Here is a 22454-nt window from a genome sequence, read left to right on the forward strand (position 1 = left end):
AACTAAGTAATAGGATTGCATTTAATTAACTGGATACACATCACCGCTACTAAACAATTCTATTAATTTATTCAGGGAAATGCTGCTGTCATTGTAGCTCATATGGGCCAGTCTGTGAGATTATTCCTCCTTTTATATCATACTATACATTTGCTTTGTCTATGTAAATTGGTTTGGACATTCGGCCCACAAGAGCCCATCTAAAAAGTCCTAGTGTTCCTTATGGCCATTTCATCCCTGCCTAGTGCCTACCATCATACATTCATCTCTGAGTACTTCCTTTTCTCCATAAAAAGTCATGTTTCTTGTAGGTCTCAAGAACTGCCTAGGGCAATGACGCTTTTACTGCCGCCTTGACATCTGCTAAGGGACTAAGCCCCCCAAAATGGATCTTTCCCAGCAGGTGGCCTGTTTAAGTCAGGTGTCCGTGTAGAGATTTCACAAAAAACATATCTAAGGAATTTTTATCAGTCTACATACCTTTATCTACATACCTACCAACCAGGTTTTGTTGGACACCTGGTGCATCGTCAAAAAAAAGAAATGCTTTGGTCTACAAACAGCCAAATTCCTATATGTTACAGCTGATACAGCAAGAAACATCTTGCGGGTCTGAATATTCCTAAAGTAAATCAAATTGGTATTTACTGAACCAATCCAAGCCTGATCTAAAATGTATGGCTTAGTGTCCCCAAGTCATGGCCTTGTCACTGAATAAATATTCAGTGTTTGCAATCTGAGTTTGCCGATAAAGTTAGCATTTAATAGCCAGAGCTAAAACAGCAGCAGTGGGGAGGAATTATAATGAATGATACATGGAGTAAAAGCACATCTATGCCAAGTTCTGTTGTAGAACTCTAGATGGCGCAGGCTGATGGATAAACCGATGGGACAAGCTGATTGGTTTGTACTGCATAGGCAGCCAAAAAGCTTGCTGGCTGGCTTCACTAGAGCATTTTGCAGTGCACTTTCAGAATTCCTCTGAAACCTTCCACCTCCCCAGCTCCACCTGTATAGATCTGCTACGGATTATTATTAGGGCTGTCAGTCGATTAACTCTTTTAATCAAATTAATTACATGACGTGTCGATAAATTAATCAAATTATTTGCTGTGAATATAAATATAAATAATTTGACTGTGAAAAAAGCCAAAAAAGATCATTTTTGTATTAAATGAGAAAGTATCAAGTAGACATTACAAATTGTAGCTTTAGAAAGATAATATTTTATTTGATTTTTTCAAAACGTGGATTCATTCAGAAACTAAACACTGCTGTGTTTCTCTGAGACAATTCTGCTGTGGCTTAAAAGGTAATATGTTCTCTGCAAAAACTGAGCAAAAACACATAATATTGTGTTTAAAATATAACACATTATCAACCTTCATATTTACTGAACTGTATAAAATTACATTTTAGCTCATGATAGATCAGGACAAAATCAGCACATGTCCTATTGCTCTTGCTGCCCGTGTGATAAATCTCGATATTTTCTGGGATTTTATCGTTAACGATATTTAGACCATATTTTACTGTGCTGGTATCTTAAGGACTACCATGGACAGCTGACTCCTAAATTTTTTTAAATTCTTTATATTCTGTCTGGTGGCCAGTTCACACTGATAGAAATTAATCTTTTCCAATAAGTTTAAATTAATTTTTACCTTTTATGGGCATTTTAACCTTTAAAAAGCCATTTTTTCTAAAGGTGTGCATTATCTTTTGAGTCAAATTCTTACATGTGGGCTGTTACCAAGCAAATGAAATCAGTACCAACAAAATTCGTCTTTGCAATGCAGAGAAAACACTGCATGTAAAGCTGTATGTGAAGTGGCAATTAGATGTATTTACACTGTTTAATGCAGGTCATGAATGCATTTAACCTGCAGTTACAAATGCATAAATAATATTTTGATATTTATAGTTTAAAAATATAACGTTGAATACAGATATTTGAAATAATTTAAATAATAAAAACATACTTTAAATGTGGAATTAAAATCGCCAGTAGGTGGCAGCAAGTCACAGTTAAAAAGTGAGTTATTGCGATTGAACCAAATCATTTAAACGGTTGAATCATTCAGGAACGAAACACCGTCATCACTCTTCGTATGATATTGATTAACTATATGAAGTGGATTAAATCTTTACATTTTCTGCCCCCATGTCTTGAATTTGCGATCATTCTAAACACCGTTAATGCGTGCGTGCACTAGTCTAGACTTAACGTAATGTGTGCACTGCAATCTGTAGGTGTTTTGAATGGTTTTCGCAAAATACTTGATAATGTCAAACTGAACATTGTTAAAAAAAAATTACAATATTATCACAGACGATATATATATCACGCACCCCTAATGTGATATTATATATAAAATATGAAACAACAACTCATACAGGAACATTTTGCCCCAATGTCTTGAATTTCAGGGCATAACTGCATTTATGGAGTTGTTGTCCTGCATCTTATTTGTGAACAGTCAACTGTATGAAATATAAGATGATGTACAGATCTAGGGCCCTGACAGCCCTACATTGTAAAAAACAATTTGTTGTCTCAACTTAAAATAATTTGTAGCCTGGCCTAGCCTTAAAATTTTAAGTTCAGTCAACTCAAAAAAAGTTTATTCAACTTGAAATGTTAAATTATACTAAGTGACAACTTAGATATTTGAGTTGAATCAACTTAAAATTTTAAGGCAGCTGGGTTACTTACCCATCTGTTAAGTTTAGCAAACACAAATATCTAAGTTGTTACTTAGTACAACTTAACATTTCAAGTTGAATAAACTTATTTTAGGGTAACAAATTATTTTAAGCTGACTCAACAAATTGTGTTTTTTATTTTTTACAGTGTAGTTATTTATGTATGCTACTTGTGCAGCAGCAGTATGTCTTAAATACTCACAGCACCTTACAGCACCTTATCGGCACAAGAAATTCCTGTACTTGTTTTGCAGCAGCAGCGTAGCAGATCTATTCCGCAAAAAACAACTGCATTAACACTGTCATATCCATTACCATGCTAAAATCTTCAGAGAGTTATCATGATAGAAATATGTTTTTGCAAAAAATACGTTTTAAAATAAGCTTTGTATGTCCAGATGCCGAAGTGCCTTATGAGTCACTCCACCGCAAATCTAAAACTACAAACTACGAACTACGTGGTCTGCACCACGAGCATCCTTTCATGAGCATTCATGCCATGATTAGCTGTTTGTTGTGACTGTTTGCTGTTCGACATGTTTGCTCAGAGCAGTGAGTCATCTCCCCAGTGTCTGAACGGTGACACAAAGCTCGAACTTACTGTTTTCAGATTGAAAGTCTTGGGTACATTAAACCCAATCATTATAATGACTATGCCATTAAGCCTAGAATCTATGAACCGTGACAATAAACCAGAGCAAAGAGCATGATTAAAGTGTAAACGGCAATGTGTAATTAACAGATACTACTGAAAGCTTTCCCAAGCTTGCCTTGGCATTATTATCTTTCTATCCAGCCATGTAGTGAAATGAAACACAAGGGCAGCAGGGGCAGTTTATTGGGTCAACTTCCTCAAAAGCTAATTTTGTCTTTAATACTGTCTTTACACATTCAAATTTATATTTCACAAATTTTTAACCATAACAAGCACTTAAGTATTTTCAATACAGCCTTCAGTTTTGCTATTTCTTTGGTAACTTTGCGACTAAGGGTCTAGAAATCCACACATGGGCTCATTGACTCTGCTGACGTACTGTTTTTTTGGCTTGTGCCATGCATTATTGAAGTTTTGCCTTTCTCGATATTTCACCTAGATGTCACTCACTGAGGCAGCAATAATCAAATGAAATGTTGAATGAGGTTTAAAGGCGGCTATCCAAAAAGAAAAGAGCATGGGTCTTAATTATAAACTACAGCCAAGCAATGAATGATGTTAATTAATGAGTGCAAGATTTAACTAATAGCTTTTATTCAGACAATTATCCCAGCAATTTCATTTTGCTTGTATGGAACACTGTGGGGTTGTTCATGGTTCATATATTGAGTGGTCACCTACATCCTACATGAGGACTACTGTCACAATAACTCTAATTGGTGCCACAATAGACAGGAAAGCACAAACGCTGGGAAAAGTGCTGAGGATGGGTACAGCATGGTCTTAGACAGCAGCGTGGCAGCGGGTGGTGATAAAAATCGTCAGCTTAAAATGCTGTCTTTGCCTTGGCCTGTGTGGATATCTGAAACCAGATCTCTGCTCAAATTGTAACAGCTCAGATTTCACAGATCCAAAGACCTGGGCTAAAATTGCTTAGTCTCAACAATAACAGTTTCATTTGGGTTAAGCAAAGCTTGAGTCCTTCAAATAGGGTTTAAGATGTACTGTAGCCCCTCTCGATTTGAATACATTGTGAAAAGTCTTTATAATGTATACAACAAATTTTCAATATTTAAAGACATTTTCAAGACTGGGTCAATTTGGTCCTGATAGTGTCATAACCAAAATGGTCAGAATTTGATCATGTCTTTTTAATTAAGTTTCATTATTTGAGAATTCAACTAAATGTTGCCCTAAATGATGAATCACCCATTGACATTAAATATGCAGGATGCACACATTCAGTACATAAAACTAAAGCAGCAGCTTGTGCACCACCTGTTTCAATTGTCCTTATATGCATCCACACATTTAACGACACCTCGTTGCCTCCCAGTGCCCTGCAGATGGTACGTAAAGTGGTGCCAGTCTGGGCTTTGAAGGCCACGGCCATGTATCAAACTCACAAGAGAAAGTGTAGAGAAGACAAACAGCTTCATGTGGACCCACCAGCCCTCCTGCAACTGAAATACCAACATGATAGTCTGTGAGTGTTGACAGCCCGCCAAGATGAAATGTCCTGTAATAGCTTGGCTCACATCACAGAGGACGATGATATGCTTGTCCTTTTTGAAGAGGAAACAGACTGAAATTTGGTGACCTTCAAAAAGCTGACAAAAGGAGTATTCACTGAACATTTTAATTCAGGGAACAACATTCTAAACTCTTGATATATCAATCCTTATTTCGTTATGTAGAATACATTGGTGCCATATCAGTTATCGGTTGACATTACTGAAAAAAAGGTAAATGTAAAAAAAAAAAAAAAACCTACATGTAATCAATAATTATTCAAATATTTTTCCTATTCTACATTATAATTTTTTATGCCTGAATTCATTGAAGCATTTAAAATGGCTGATTTTAGATTTAGTTTATTTAGATAAAATAGAATATAATTTTATTAGCAGCCTTTTATTGGTTAACACAGGAAAATAAATGATCAGCTTATTCGATGATATAGAAACTATTACAAAAATCTCTCATGCTCACTAGGGCTGCATTTATTTGATTAAAAATACAATATAATGTTACAAAAAATTATTATAATTTAAAATAACTTTTCTACTTTAATGTTTTAATTTCCATTTTTTTTATTTTAATATATTTTAAATGTAATTTATTAATTTATTTTCATTTATTTGTAATTTATATACAAAGCTGAATTTTTAGGAGCCATTACTTTAGAGGCTATTTCATGAAGAGTCACAAGATCCTTCTTAAAAACCATTTCTTATTATCAGTGTTGATAAAAGTTGCTTAATATTTTCGTGAAAAATATAATGCTTTTTTTAGTAACACTTTACAATAAGGTTTCAATAGTTAACATTAGTTAACTACTTAGTTAACATGAACTAAGAATGAGCAATATTTCTAGAGCATTTATTCATTTAAGTTAATATTAACTTCAACATTTACTAATGCATTATTAAAATAAATTACTATATGATGCATTTTTGGTAACGCTTTACAATAAGGTTTCATTAGTTAACATTAGTTAACTACTTTAGTTATAGGGGAAGTCCACATCCAAAACAAAGATTTACATATAATTTACTCACCCCCTTGTCATCCAAGATGTTCATGTCTTTCTTTCTTCAGTCGTAAAGAAATTATGTTTTTTGAGGAAAACATTTCAGCATTTTTTTTATATAATGGACTGTTATGGTGCCCCGATTTTGAACTTCCAAAATGCAGTTTAAATGCGGCTTCAAACAATCCCAAATGCGGTTGTAAACGTTCCCAGCTGAGAAAGAAGTGAAACGATTGGTTACTTTCATAAAAAATAATAAAATTTATATACTTTTTAATGTCAAATGCTCGTCTTGTCTTACTCTGCCTAAACTGTTTTTATTCCGGTTTGCGACAGTTAGGGTATGTCGAAAAACTCTCATCTCATGTTCTCCCTCAACTTCAAAATCGTCCTATATCACTGTTTTACCTTTTTTGTTAAGGGTGTTTGATCTTCTTCGATGTTCACTTTGCAAAGACTAGGTCAGAACTTCTGCAGCGATGTAGGATGATTTTAAAATGATTTTTGAAGTTGAGGGAGAAAATATGATTTAGTTTTTCGACATAACTGTCCTGAGCCAGAATACACAGAGTTCAACGAGAGCAAGGCAAGACGAGTGTTTGAGAACAAAAAGTATTTAAATTGTATTTGTTTGTTTTTTTAAATAACCGATCGTTTTGCTAGATAAGACCCTTCTTCCTCGGCTGGGATTGTTTACAACCGCATTTGAGATAGTTTGAAGCCGCATTTAAACTGCATTTTGGAAGTTCAAAATCGGGGCACCATATCAGTCCATTATATGAAGAAAAATGCTAAAATGTTTTCCTCAAATTTTTTTTTTTTTTTTTTTACAACTGAAGAAAGAAAGACATGAACATCTTGGATGACAATGGGGTGAGTACATTATATGTGAATCTTTGTTTTAGAAGTGGACTTCTCCTTTAACATGAACTAAAAAGGGACAATACTTCTACAGCATTTATTAATTTTAAGTAATATTAACTTTCACTAATGCATTATTAAAATATAAGTTGTGTTTGTTCACATTAGTAAATGCACTGAACTAATATGAACTAACAATTAACAACTGTATTTTGTTATTAACTAACATTAACAAAGATTAATAAATACTGTAATAAATGTAGTTCATTGTTTTTTAATATTAATGAATGCATTAACTAATGTTAACAAATGACACATTGTAAAGTGTAACCATTTTTTGATAAAAAGTTGAAAAGAAAATGTTATACATTTTTGTTTGCATTCTATTTATACATTATAAATGCCTTTGATGTCACTTCAGATCAAAAATATGAAAGATATGAATTTCTTTTTTTTTTATGTTTATGTCTTACTGACCCACAACTTTTGAATGGCACAAAATCCTGTATAATACATTGAATCATTTCACAGCCCTTAAATGTAACTGAAACAAATGTTACTGATCTCATAATAAAGAGAACAGGAGAAACTGTATATAGAACTCTCTGTTACACTCTCTGATAAGGTTCGTTAAAACATGAAGCGGGGGCCGTGGATGGCCGTACCGAGGGAGAGACTGCAATTATGATGCCCAGTGACTTCAATTGGAGCATGGCATGTTCGCACTGACAGATACAGCATCTGCAGCAGCAATGCCTGGAGGAGAACAATGACCGCTCTATGTCCCAGAAGTGCTCACTGCAGAACACAAAACAGAAGCTCATCTGTATTTTAGCACTTCACAGCAGAGATCAGAGAACTGAGAAACTCCCCACTTTTCCTCATTTACTACCTCCGCCCTCAAACACAGGCCCATCCATTCTCTCTAATGGCCATATCTCAACGAGACCCCCATAACCCAACAGATGTGAAGGTCCTTGACCTTTATCACCCTTTGACTAAGACCTTGTGGTCTCTGACCTCCCCAATGAACTACCCCTCTCTATTTGATCAGACATTTTTATTAGCACTCCCAATGAATGGTTGAACTACTGAAGGCACTCATGACCTGGCTGTGTGCAGATCAGGGTTAAGCAAGTACATGCGCATGGATGAATAAGTCTTTCAAATATATGTAACGCTTCAGTTCAGATTCACTTGACTTCAGTTAAAACTTCCCTTCAGTAAGCACATCATCCTGACTGCCTGAGTTCAAGGCTTCAGTGCTCTCTATAGGATCATTTTTCAGCAGCTGGACAGGAATGCACTTCCAGCTACCATACTAATCTAATTTCATCTCACATTAACATAGATTCACATAGCGCTTGTGGATGCACCTCATTCGCACTTCATCCATGATCTATGGGAGGATTACCGGGTCACTTTAGTTTTCTAAAAGTGTCTTTTAGCAACCAATTTTACTTAAATGTGAATATGGAAAGAAGCATTAAATAATGACATTGTAAAATTATATTTAAAGCAACGTATGTAATTAATTAAATGTTAAAATAGAGGAGTGATTTTGTTTGAAAACTAACTAGTTTCTACTAATTTTGGCAGCTTAAAAATTAGTCATAGGTACTTAATATATATTAAATCTGCCATATTAAATAAATGATAAGACCTGAGTAAAACCAGTTTAATTGGATGGTATTACTTGAAACACATTTTTATGTTTATTTGACAAAATATATAATTTTAAGCTTGTATTTACTCAATTCAAAACATGAACAAATTAATCATGGACTAGCTACAAGTTTGTCCACTGCCCAGAAGCAAAAATAGGTTTATTGATCTGAGCTGAATCACAGGTTCTAACCTTGGCATTCCAGTAACAAAGCAGCATAGAAACCATAACATTTTGAGGCACAGAATCTGTCTCATTTCCTTCAGGCTCTTGGGAGTAAACAGCATGCAGTATAGCAACAGATATAATGTTAAAAGCCTGCACGTAGAGTAGGGGTGAACCAATATGTGTTTTTCAGGGCTGATGGTGATACTGATGATTACATATTAGTTAGACCAATAACCGATATTTTGAACCAATATATATTTCTGGTGAATAAATGAAAATTCATGTCGAAATTAAGAATTACAAAGGCTCTGACAAAAAAAAAACTTTGTTTAAAGAACTATAAATATTTTTTTATTGGCAAATTGGTTTTGAAAATGTCTGATAACAATAACCATAAAAATGCTTAATGACACGCCAATAATCTCCCAGGCCGATAATCGGTCAACCTCTAAAGTAGAGCCTGACTATTTAAGCATAAACAGTAAGTGGTTGATTTAGGAACCAATTACTTTAGCTAAAGGGGTGTTTCCAAATGCCCAAACCACCAGAAGTTCAGTTGGCTGGGTCTTATTTTTTAAAGGAACAATCACACAATATTTCTTAAATGTTTTAATTTTAATAGCAAGTCCCCTTTATTTATCAAAAAATAAAACTTGTTTAATTTTCATTGATGAAAAGATAACTTTAATGGTTTATGCCTTCATTTGATAAGCAAAACATTTCATAAGTCTAATTTCATAAGAATAAATTAAACTTGTTTTTATGCATTCCAATAATTAAACACGCTAAAACACAGAAATAAAACATTTCATTGGGACCTAAACATGTAATTTTTGTTTAACTAATAAATTGATGTTAAATTGTTTACGTTTCGTGATTTTAATTAAGTCCAAAAAAAAATCAGTCCACAAAACAGAATTTTTTCACAGTTTCACAGTGAGAGAGAAAAAAAATGAATTTGGAAAAAAATAAAATTACATTTGGGAAAAAATAAAAAAATTGTTTACCATGTCCGGTCCTAAAAATGGCACATAATGAAAAGAGTGAGGAGCATGAATTATACATTTGTATAGATAATAATAATAATAATACTATTAATAATACCAATAACAATGAGTACCTTGGCTATTTGAGTAGACAAAATACACAAAAAATTCCAATCTCTAACTGCCATATGGATTATATTTTTTAACATTTAAGTTTCAGTCAAAAGTCAAAAGGTTTAATGGGGCAGTATTTTTTAAAGACATTAATACTTTTATTCAGCAATGATCCAATAAATTGATCAAGAGTGACAGCAAAGACAAGTATATAGTTACAACAGATTTTCATTTCAAATAAATGCTGGAAAATCCTAAAAAAGGGTATAATTTCTACAAAAATATTATTTTTTAAGGAGTAATCATACAATATTTCTTAAATGTTTTAATTGTAATAGCAAATTCCCTTTATTTGCCAAAAAATAAAACTTGTTTAGTTTATTCCTTCATTTGATAACATTTCATAAATCTATTGTAAGAATAAATTAAACTTGTTTTTATGCATTCCATTAAGCAGACATGCTAAAACACAGAAATAAAACATTTCATTGGGACCTAAACATGTAAATGTTGTTTAACTTCTAATAAATTGATGTTAAATTGTTTAAGTTTCATGATTTTAATAAGTCCAAAAAAAAAGAAAAGAAAAAATACGGAATCCTGAAAAATTTAAACGGAAAAAGAGTTTGGAGAGGGAAAGAATTTGGGGAAAAAATAAAACAAAATTTGGGAACAAATATATTTTTTTACCATGTCCTGTCTTAAAAATGGCAATAATGAAAAGAGTGAGGAGGATGAATTATAAATTTGTATAAACAATAATAATAATAATATTAATTATAATAATACCAATAACAGTGAGTACCTTGGCTAGTAGACAAAATACACAAAAAAGCCAATCTCTAACTGCCATATGGTTTGATATTTTTTAACATTTAAGTTTCAGTCAAAACTCAAAAGGTTTAGGGGCATTTTTTTAAAAGAAATTAATGCTTTTTATTCACCAATGATCCAATAAATTGATCAAGAGTGACAGCAAAGACGTATATAGTTACAACAGATTTTCATTTCAAATAAATGCTGGAGAATCCTAAAAAAGGGTATAATTTCTACACAAATACTAAGGAATATTAAGCAGCACAACTGTTTTCAACATTGATAATAATAAGAAATGTTTCTTGAGCATTAAATCAGCATATTAGAATGACTTCTGAAAAATCATGTGACACTGAAGACTAGAATAACCGCTGCTAAAAATACAGTTTGGCATCACAGGAATTAATTCCATTTTAAAGCATAATTTATAAATTGGATGTATTATTTTTTTAATAAGGGAAGTTAGGCTATTTTTTCTGTCAATATAGATTTAATCTACGCTCCACATGGACAACACCCATCAAAAAAAGATCTGGACCCCTAGTCCTACCCAATCGCTCACCCTCATCTGCTTCTGAAAGCATGGGGATCTCGTGAATGTTTTATGAGGCTGGTGGATATAGCACACGCCCTCATTCCAGTAGATTGTGAAGCTATATTTACATGAATTATTTTATAAAAAATTCTAGGTCATAAGTCTGCCAAAATCAGAGTCTGCCAGAATCAGCAGCATCTTGTCCAAGAGCTTGTGTACAACTGTTTTTTTTTTGTTTTTTTCGTCTTTTTTCAGTCTCTCAGCGTTTTACATTTTTGGTTCGAGCCGCACACCTGAGCACACTGATGGGGCTGCTGCGGGCCAGCATTAGCAGTCCGTGGTGTACTTTTCCACAGTGCTTCACTGAGCTTTAATTTGCTGCCGCTGCTTGGTCTGTCACTATCAGGTTTAACCCTTGGCCATAACTGTCCCCAGCTTCCAAAACACCTCTGAAATGCTCTCTCTCACTACCACTGTCACCAATAAACCTGAGTCACTGACCATACTACCTTTAGTGCTTTGCGCAAATTACCTTTCCAGTTTGTGCTAAAATCAAGATTTTTACGATGTGAAAAACATGAATTTCAGTTTCTAGTCATGTTTATTAAGATTTAATTACTTCTTGTGATTCAGATAGCATGAAAGAGGCAAGAAGACATTAAAGAGCTCAACTCACTTATAAAGAACACAAGGAAAACTGAGCAGAATCTGATCTCAAAACTCAAAGGGAAACCTACTGAAAAGCATGGTGCAAAACGCATGGTGAAAAACATTCAGTCACATTATTAATGTAGTCTCAGTAACCAGACAGCTTTTCTGAAGTCCGACAGATTCAACTGATAAGAACAGAAAAAACCCCCAAAACATGAAGCGAGAATTTCGTGCCACAGGGCTGAGTCATAGAACAAGGCAGTTAGTATTGGGGCACACTGACCTTGGTGAGCTTTTGTGTATGATCAGAATTTATGAAATGGAGCAGTTTGGGTCTGCATTCTTTACAGCATGTCATTGAAGATGACTTAATTGAAAATGCCTTTTTGTTATGCTTTAATATAATATTTCAACTGTCTGAATTATCTTTCAAGGCTAGTACATGTACATCTCTATAGAATATATTTATATTTAAAAAAAAAATTTTAAGTGAATTTCTGTACAGATACTTTCCTTAAAACTTTTTATTATGGTATTTTATATGGGGTTGTTACTTTGGAACCTATTATAGTCTTTTCATCCAAATTTAACCATTACAAACATACTATTTATGAAAATAATATTAAAAATGTTTTAGTTAACAAATATCGTAATAAATAAATGGCACACTAAACTACGCGTGATAAACTTGCCCTAATAATAATGTGCCAACATGAGGATTTAAAACCAACATACTAAAGACTGCTAGACATAGACATTTGTCTATCTGGACATTATCTCTAAATTTTTAGTGTGACAACTTGCCCCGGTCACCTTTACATAGGCTACGATTAGCGGGTCATACTGTGTAATATAAAACGTTACAATGTTATGCAGTGTTAACTACCCCGGGCATCTCCGGTAACATCATGGTATATAACAGACTTCTCAAAGAGTATTTTATGTTTGTCTTTGGACAGTAATTTGCACAGGTGTTTAAGGTAAGACTCATGCCTATCTATCAACCGCTATGATTTCAATGAGGGTCGTCACTCCCGTGTAAACAAAACGCCGTTACTAGCCGTTCATACCAGTCCGCCCTGTTATTTCATAATAGACGTATTTATTTCATACAGGCCTCCTAATATCTACACAGTGATGCATAGTTAAGCGAAATATTCCTTAATATATTTCCGCTAGACTGTATTGCGCAATCCCTTTCAAACAGATTATTATGGGACGCTTCAATTCTCAAAGCAGAATATAAACACAGCGCGTCTCGTCCTAAATAGGGGCAAAAACAGCCAGATAGCGAAATAAAGGCAATATGAATGAAACTGTTAAATGAATAATTACGTTTTGGGTGATTCTGGAAGATTTAAAAGCGCTTTCTTACCTTTGTAAAACCGCTTGAATGAGGACGTGCTCGCGTCTCCCTGTCTCCTCAAGTGACGCTGCTGGTGCCGCGCGCTGCGTCAATAATGGCCACTGGCCTTTTCTAATGTTATGAGGTTTTTTCTCTCTCTTTAAGTAACTGCAGCCCCTGTTGCAATAAGGATGCTGTCGTCTGCACGACACGATCTCTCTTCCTCACTCTGTCTCTATCTTCCTTTCATAATAGCCTAAATCATCCCCCTACTCCCTCCTCCCACTCCCTCACACACACACTCTCTCTCTCTACCTTCCTCTCCCTCCCTCTTACTCTACATTTGATTCCAGTGAGGGAATACGATTAATGCAACACAAGTAAATGAACCTCTTCTTTCTTTAATACACAGTGAATATACACAAAGAAGGTAGAAGGTTTCCTCAAAGGAGGTAAAGTGTGTACCCTTCCCCCACTGACACATACACACACACACAAATGCATTAACACACCCCTTCGCACCTCTCTAATGAAACCCCAATGGCACAATATGCACACCCTCACATCTCAAGGAAACCACACCGTCTGTGTTCAGATTGTTATTCCCACCACCACTGATTCATAAAGACTCAGAATAATGTCTGAATAATATTACACAACTCTGCTGCATACAAATACGTTTCTCACCACAGAAAAGACCTACCCACTTTATTCTAAAAGATTGAAATTAGGTTTGTTTCTTCTATAGGACAAAAAAAAAAAAAACACAGTTTCATGAGAAAATGTTACTATTTTACAAAGTGACAATTTTTAGTACGATTTTTAGAAAGGAATCTGAGATAGCACTCCTGATAGGAAAGGATGTGATGTGAGGCCAAGTATGGTGACCCATACTCAGAATTTGTGCATTTAACCCATCCAAGTGCACACACACAGTAGTGAGTGCTATCGCTGCCCAGGGAGCAGTTAGGCCTGCTGGACCTGGGACTCGAAACCCACAACCTTTCGGTTACAAACCCAACTCCCTAACCATTAGGCCACGGCTGCGTCCATAGCACTTGTACATCACGGCTTGCATTTACATCTGCAAGACGTATTTTTTTAGAGTGTTTGCTCATCTGCAATACGTCTATAGGACATTTTCTATCAGATGTCAAATAGACATCTATTAGATGTTTTCAAGATGTTGATGGTTTAGAATGTATGTAGAACTGACATCTTATAGACATCTGTCAGATGTTTGTACACAGCAGATGCTTTCCAGATCAAGTGATCTTTAACAGACATCTTGCAGACGTACGTGTGCTATCTGGGACATGTATGTCTGCAAGATGTCTGTTAAAGATCGCTTCATCTTGAAAAGCATCTGCTGTGTACAAACATCTGATAAACGTCTTTAAGATGTCAGTTTTACGTATATTCTAAATCATAAACATCATGTAAACGTCTATTTGACATCTAATCTAATGTTTTGCAAACATTCTAAATGTATTGCAAACATTCTAAAAAATAAATGCAGATGTCACATAGATGTCTCTGTGATGTACGTGTGCTATATGGGATATGCATGAAGGTCCACCCCTAAGTCGTCAGTTGGGCTTAAACAGATAACAAAAACAGAGTGAGATCATAACAGTTCATAAAAATTAAGGTATGGCACATTAGCAAAATTTTCGCAAAATTTTGCAAACAAAAGAGGTCCATTGCCCATTCTCAATAGTGTAGCGATGTACACAAAACCACAACTTACATTAAAGTCAAGCAGCTTCCTGTTGGTCAACATGGCAAATTCGCAAGACGGACAGTTGCGAAATCATCACGTGGAAATCTTTTCGCCCTAGCAAAACTCTCGAATGTGTGGAATCCTATGAAAAATGACTGGATTTTGACTGCAAAATTTTCCTGAGAATCAGCAAATGTGACCACACTTTTAGCCACCAATTTGACAATTTGATTTAACAAATAGTTAAGAACTGCCACAACAGTGTGGTCGCAATTGTTTAAATAAAGAACTAATGGGCATCTGCTTCTTCTTTTCTGAAAAGGCTCTCTCCTAAAGTTTATCAGAAGAAACCTCAACAGCGTCGTTACAATAAAAAAATCTGTGCAGTGCGTACTTTTTAACGATCTCTAGCGGTGAGGTTGCGAATTGCACATAGAGAAGCTATGGTGGCTGAAACAGGACAGAGATGTTGTCATCTGAGACAGCAGAGAGTAGCCAGTGGTAAACTGAGGAGTTATATTTACTTTATTCAGTAAACCGATATGTTATTGCGAATGTTGTTGTTATGTCTTATTATTGTTCATGTCTTTCTGTCTACAGTTGTGAAGAAAACCTGAAGGTTTTCGAGGAAAGCATTTCAGGATTTTTCTCCATATAATGTACTTCATTGGTGCCCTGATTTTGAACTTCCCAAATGTAGTTTAAATAGGGCTATAATGTTGTTTCAAAGGGCTAGCCGAGGAAGAAGGGTCTTATCTAGCAAAATGATCAGTAATTTTTTTTTTTTTGAAAATAAAAATAATGTATACTTTTAAGCACAAAAGCTTGTGTAGCACTAGCTCTGAGATGCGCGTCCACGACACTACGTACTATTGATAGTCTATTTCTTTTCTTTTTGAGGAATTCAAGGTGAAACATTTGAAATAAAGTTGATATGTTCTTGAAACAAAACTCAATTAAAGCTCATAAGCAATGAAAGAGCAACATACAAGCAATGAAAAATGTCCTTTGGATTTTTCTTAACCTTCTTATTAGTAATACTTGTAGTCACTGGAGATCTATATAAAAAAAAGATACATTATAGATAAAAAAAGAAAAATTAGGACTATGTTGTGGCCTAATAAATCTACTCAAAATAAGAATGAAAGCCAAACTTAGACTATCACTTATTTTATTAAATGCCAAAGGATGTTTTCTTTAGAATAGAGCAAAGATACTTAGCAAAGAGATACAACATCCATTTTCTTCTTTTTTAATAATTGGTTTTGAAAAATTGGACACTGGAACACAAATATACAGACATAATATGATTACGAAACTAGTTTCAGGCAAAAGTTGCTTAAGGGCCTAATCCAGTAATAAACTAATCTTGAAATTGAAGTTTGTATGCCTATGTGAACACAAAATGCAATGAGAGATGCTTGGGCACAGATGAAGACAAAGAGATTTGTTAATTGATTTTGTTGTCTCAGCATGAAGTCATGAAAGGAGAGATTAAATAGCTGTCAGGCCGTGGCAAATGATGCTGGAACTGATGGTTTTAAATTAATTTATTCTACAAGATTCCAGGAAGTTCCAGACTCCTCATTCTCCCCTGGCTCTCTTGTACACAGACAAGAGGACGTGATCATTTTTCAGTACCCTTGTCCCTAGAGACTGACACTGCCCGTCGAAGCCGGACCTCACCAGTGCTAAGAGCCTGGACCCTGACTGACTGCACGCGCCGGTCCCTGCTGTCGTATTAATTTTCATTTTGACTGCTGGAGCCTCTACAAATCTCATCAATGCTGTCACGGACTGTGGTGGCGTGCATGTGATTCAAGCACTGAGCCCGTGTGTGCGTCCGCCTGCCTGATGTGATACGTATTCTGATTCTCTTTGTTCAGGCCTTGTAATGAATAGCTATTGATGTCAGAAGAAAACCTGTCACTCAGTGTATGTTTATGTGTTGCTAAAAGAACAGAAAAGGCAAAGATCTTTATGGCCCTTTGCCAAAAGGGCAAAACACAAAATTTTGTCTCAAAGATGCACGAAAAAATTTAAAAATTTATCTTTTTAAACAATATGGTTAAAACTGCATTTTATTGAATCACAAAAAGTATATATATTTTTTAATTCATACATTTTTGGCTACTTTTGGTGCATGCAGATTAAATAAATCACAGTTGACAAATATACCTGCAGTTGCACTGAAAATTTCCGTGATGCTTCATCCCCGCCAAGAGTCCGTCTGCAACATAAACAAAAAATGACTTACAAAGCATGTCAACTACATGAATTGAATATTACGCTGATAGTGTTTCCGTCTGGTCATTCTTACTGTATCGGCTGGCTCCAGACCCTCTGTAGGCGAGCTGAGCTCCATCTGTTGCTTTCAGAAGGATCAATAGTTGTGATTTCTAATGATGCCTAAAAGCTCTGGGTAACCTGAGCATTCTGCCCAAGGCCCCACTGCTTGCCTTCAACTGCCACTGAAGAACAACCCTTGTGCCCATGCAGAGGTCACCCAATATACTAGACTGATTAAATGCTCAGCTCTAATTGTGTATTGCTAAAATAGGAGATTGGAGAGTCACTCCTAATAGTACATTTTCATATCTGCATCATGTGTAGCACATGTACATCATGGAGATGTCTATTTGACATCTGCAATACGTCTATAGGACAGTTCCTATCAGATGTCCAATAGACGTCTATTAGATGCCTTTAAGATGTTTATGACTTAGAATGTATGTAAAACTGACATCTTACAGACGTCTGGCAGACGTTTGTACACAGCAGATGCTTTCCAGATTAAGAGATCTTTAAAAGACATCTTGCAGATGTACATGTGCTATTTGGGTCGTATGTCTTAATAAACTGCTAAAATATTAAATGATTTATTATTTTTAAATAATCTGCACAAGTATTAACTCCTTATATGCAAACTGACATTTTAAAATATATACTGTACAAAAATTAGAATATATCAAAAATAAAATTTAAAAGGGATAGTTCACTCAAAAATGAAAATGTTGTCATTAATTACTCACCCTCATGTCATTCCAAACCTTTAAGATCTTTGTTTATCTTCGGAACACAAATTAAGATATTTTTGATTAAATTTGAGAGCTTTCTGACCCTGCATAGACAGCAACACAACTACCACTTTCAAGGCCTAGAAAGATAGTAAGGACATCGTTAAAATAATCCATGTAAAAAAGTCCACAAGGTCAGGAAGCTCTTGGATTTCATCAAAAATATCTTAATTTGTGTTCCAAAGATGAACGAAGGTCTTGCAGGTTTGGAACAACATGAGGGTGAGTAATTAATGGCAGAATTTTCATTTTTGGGTGAACTAACCTATTAATATTTAACTTTCTATAATTCCTGTTCACATTCTTGCCAATGTGCAAACAGTCAAGTTAGTAATTTTTATAGCTGATCTTTTGACATTGAAGAGGTCTTTGTAGGCTTAATACATCCTGAAAGTTTCATAACTTTAAACGTCCTCCTCATTACAAATGAAGCATTTATGTAATAACCTTCAGAAAACAGCTCGTTTTGGATCCAAGGTGCGAGGTGCAAGTTCGGAGCATGTTGTTTTGTAATCGAGGCACAGTGTCATGGAGAGTTAACAAAGAAACATTTGTTGAAAGATGAGGTAGTACTAGATTTGAGTGCAGCTGCATCACAAATGGTAAATAAATTATTTCATAATGCTTTGTCTGGAAATTACCATTTTATTTTGATTATGCTGTCAAAACACGCGTTGATACTGTTTCCTATGCAATAACGCTAGCCAATCATAACAGTGGCCGATTACTGAGAAGCCTTAACGAACCCGTCCCTTAAAACAGCTCGGTTTAGACAGATGGTCAGAATGAAGGTTGAAAATAACAATTTTTCCACATATTTGTTTTCTGTGCAAAAAACTTTATTAACATTATAAGTAAACCTCATGGAACATATTAAAAAAATCCATGCTATGACCCCTTTAAATGTAAGTGCCCGAGCTTGACCAAAGCGTAATTCTGTATGTCTGGCATATCCTAGAAAAACCTTCTTGAATTATATAACCATGTTCATTTTGTAAAAAATTACAGAGTTCAAAATGTTCTGCAGCATTGTCTGAGAACCTGAATGAATTTCTAGATCTGCCTTTTCACTAGTCAGTTCTGAATACATCAGATATTGATATAGGAAAAAGATCATACCACTTTGCCAACACTAAGCATGTAAGCCATACTCATATTTCTCCATGCATTTATGTATGAATGCATGCAATAATCAAAAAACAAAGTGTTCCATCCTCTGTTATTCCTATGTCTAATTGATGGAGTCCCTTTCATTTTGTTTCCTTTTTCTCATCTCCAGGCAAAAGGGACAATTAGCATTTAGATAGGAAGTACTCTCATATATAACGCAGACATTGCATGGCTGGCCTTTTCTCAAAAACTCTTCATACCCTAGGGATACAGAATCAGCGGCAACCGCCTAAAGCAGCACTGCCACTCTTACCTGAAGGATGGCACCTGGACACGATCCTCTAGGGGCTGTCTGTCATATCTCTTAAATGGGCTTCATGGCCCCCAGCTGTATACTGTATGTACATATGTGTGTGTGCGTGTGTGTGTCCATGGCTTGAGCAGAGACAGACTGGGTTGATCAGAGGTCCTGCTGGGCTCTGCCTGTCAGCCTGCAACAGTCTGTAAACACATTCCCAGAGCAGCCAGACATGTACACCAAAAAAATATGATTCATTAGTTGTACTTAAAGTACCACTGGAGAGGGGCATGTTTTTTTGTTTGTTTTTTTTTAATATTCATTTTTATGTTATGTTATAACAAATTTATTGTCTTATATTATTATGTTAAATAAAAATCAGGGGGGGAAAAAGTAACTGTATAGGGTGTTTTCACAACGCATCATCAATCGGCCATATAGGCGGCACTGAACATAAACAATGCCACTGAATCGAACAAAACTCACATATTTGGCTGATTATTGTTGCTGAAAATGGTTAATTATTGTCATGTTTTGGACTGTACTAATTGGTCGGACTGGGAAAAACATTTGGAGTACTAAAGACTGCCAAAAGTTAAAACAAATCAAGCAGAAGTGAGGAACAAAAGGCATTTGTGGTTGGCCAAAGTGAACCAGGATTTCCAGGGCAAGAATCTTGACAACATTCTTGTTTGTTCTTATCATCCAGTAGGTTAATGTTAGTTTGTCAAAACATTGCGCCCTTTCCTCCTTATTAAATTCTCCATATGATTTAGCAGCTTTCACACATTTTGTCCGTAATTTATACAGCATAAATTAGCAGAACTATGTATTCAGTAGTACATTAAACGTGCAGTCCATGCTGTTGTTTACATCTGAGTATCGCCAATATGGCCGCGCATCCAGGTAACTGACCAAACCTTGACATAAGCACAAACCCTCTATGGTGAAATAAACTACAATATCATAAAGCACTGCAAATAAAAAACAATGTACAGTATAAAACTATTATTTCTGTTGTCAATGGCTATATGTGCACATATACAGTGCACAGCATAAATGAGTACACCCCATCTGATTAAATATAAAATACGTATTTTCTTAATGAACACTAATAAAATTCATAGAAAGATGGCAAAATTGAAATGTATTAAACATATTCTTAATAAAAAATGAGAAATATATGCCATTAATATCTGTAAAATAAGTAACCTAGCCAGTTTTGTTTAAATGAGGGATTGCAGAAATGAATACACCCTGGATTTAATTTAACAAAGTGTAATATTCTAGTACTTAGTATGTCCTCCAGAACTCTAAGTAAACTGCTCTGACCCTTCTTGGCACTGACTGTACGAGTTCATGACAAATTTTCACATCCTCTTTAATTCATGGAGGACGAATTCCTAAATGCCCTGGTCTTTAATGGGGAGTGTTGCTCAGCTCGTCTCTACAAAATCCCCCACAGGTGCTAGAGTGTTAAGATTGGGTGAAATACACGTCCACTGAAGGATTTTCACCTTGGAAGAATGACTATCTTCATTGTCATGTTGAAAAAATGCCCAAAAATGCTGGAAATGAGGAAAGGGTAGCATCTTCTGTTTCAGGTTTTTGAATTACATCACACAATGGTGTGTGAATTCATGACAGCACTGATAAAGCACAACTCTCTCACACCTTCAGCACTCATACATCCCTATGTAAGCGCTTTACTACCACTGAACGTAACTATAGGAACTTCTCACTGTACTCCTCCTCTAGCAACACCATAACATTTTGGATGCTGCTAGATCCAAAATGATTGACTTGGTCTCATGAGACCAAAGTATGGATTCCCAGAAGCCTGTATTTTGTAAATATGGGCCTTGGAAGAAGCTAAATGAGGTTGTTGTGCTTTGGCTACAGCAGGTAGTTCTGATGTGGATAAACAACCATACATGTCACTTCTGCAAGCTGCATCTTACTCCGTCAGATAAAGTGTCATTCTTTTCATAGCTTTTATTTTCTAGCAAAAACTCACTCATCACTAAATGAAAGCTTAAAGTGAAGACATAATTTTTTCAGGGGCCTTTTTACAAGCCCATTGTTTTTGAATTTCTGTTTCTTTTGCTACATTTTCACACTTAAAACAATAATTTGCTATTCCTTGTATACAACTGTCCTCTTTTATGCTAAGAAATAAATCTCCTGACAGTTTTCTCTCAAGTGTTGTCAGCAATAAGTCTGAGTATGATTCAGTGGGCTATATAACACTTTTGTCAAGAAATTACTTCTCTTTAACAGTTTTGGTTCAACATACTTACCTGTTGATTAAACCTTGCCTTAAAGTTAAACCAGAAATTTTTTATTTAGTGTCATTTAGTAACTTTCAGGAGGGTGTACTCATTTTTGCAACACAACATTTTATCACTTTGATAAGAAAATAGTATTTTCCTAAATAATTTTAACATTCTTCTTCGGTAACTGATCAAGCAGATTTACTGGAATATTATATCTCTAAAGAACTCCAACATGTCTTCTAAGTAAAGAGTAATTGCTGAATTTGTTAAGTTTCAGAGGGGGTGTACTCATTCATGCTGTGCACTGTATTTCTTATTTTCAATTTAGCGAAAAATAATTTAGACTAAATATAAGCTTGAAAGTGTATGAAGTGTGATGCGATTACGCCATAGGCAGTGCGATTCACTGACAGGTGAATCTTTGTTTTCAGAATTCATGTGTATATTAAGTGCTCACCTGGATTTTTACTATTTAATTAGATTTTTATTTTAATTAAGATTAGATAATGATACTGATGGCTTCAACAGAAGCACACACCATTGATTAATAACCTCAGAGCACATGGTAGGTCTGTCTTTTAAGTATAGCATCATAATGCGCTGAAATACCACACGCGAAAGTGAAACAATATACTGAATTTGCCCTTCAGAGTTTATCTATGCTGTTGAGATATTTAGCTTTCAGAATAAGACATAAATATGTCTGACATGAACCCACCAGTTGGTTTTTGTACATCTTGCTCTTGAGTTGTACACCGCGCTCTATTTCTCGAACACAACATTATTCCCACAGCACACATCGGAGGGGAATGGGCAAGCTTGCCAGCGTAGAGCTGTTTATCCCTGCCACCCAGGGACAACAGGAAAACGAAAAACATAAAGCTCAGAGCAGTTTCAGCATCTTTATCTTTAGAAAGTGTCAAGCTAGGCTGCC

The 22454-nt window shown here is 35.2% G+C and overlaps 1 protein-coding gene across 2 annotated transcripts in view; it reads right to left on the reverse strand.

Moving 5' to 3' along the window:
- cntn2 (contactin 2) overlaps positions 1-13313 on the reverse strand; it is a 39245-nt gene extending 25932 nt beyond the window's left edge. For both annotated transcript variants that reach the window (XR_007828734.1, XM_051123035.1), the window contains exon 1: positions 13067-13313. The gene's annotated coding sequence lies outside the window, so the exon portion shown is untranslated. The remainder of the gene's footprint in view (positions 1-13066) is intronic.
- Between the last annotated feature and the right edge of the window lie 9141 nt (positions 13314-22454).

Source organism: Labeo rohita, chromosome 11 (genome assembly GCF_022985175.1).
Source record: "Labeo rohita strain BAU-BD-2019 chromosome 11, IGBB_LRoh.1.0, whole genome shotgun sequence".
NCBI lineage: Eukaryota > Metazoa > Chordata > Actinopteri > Cypriniformes > Cyprinidae > Labeo > Labeo rohita.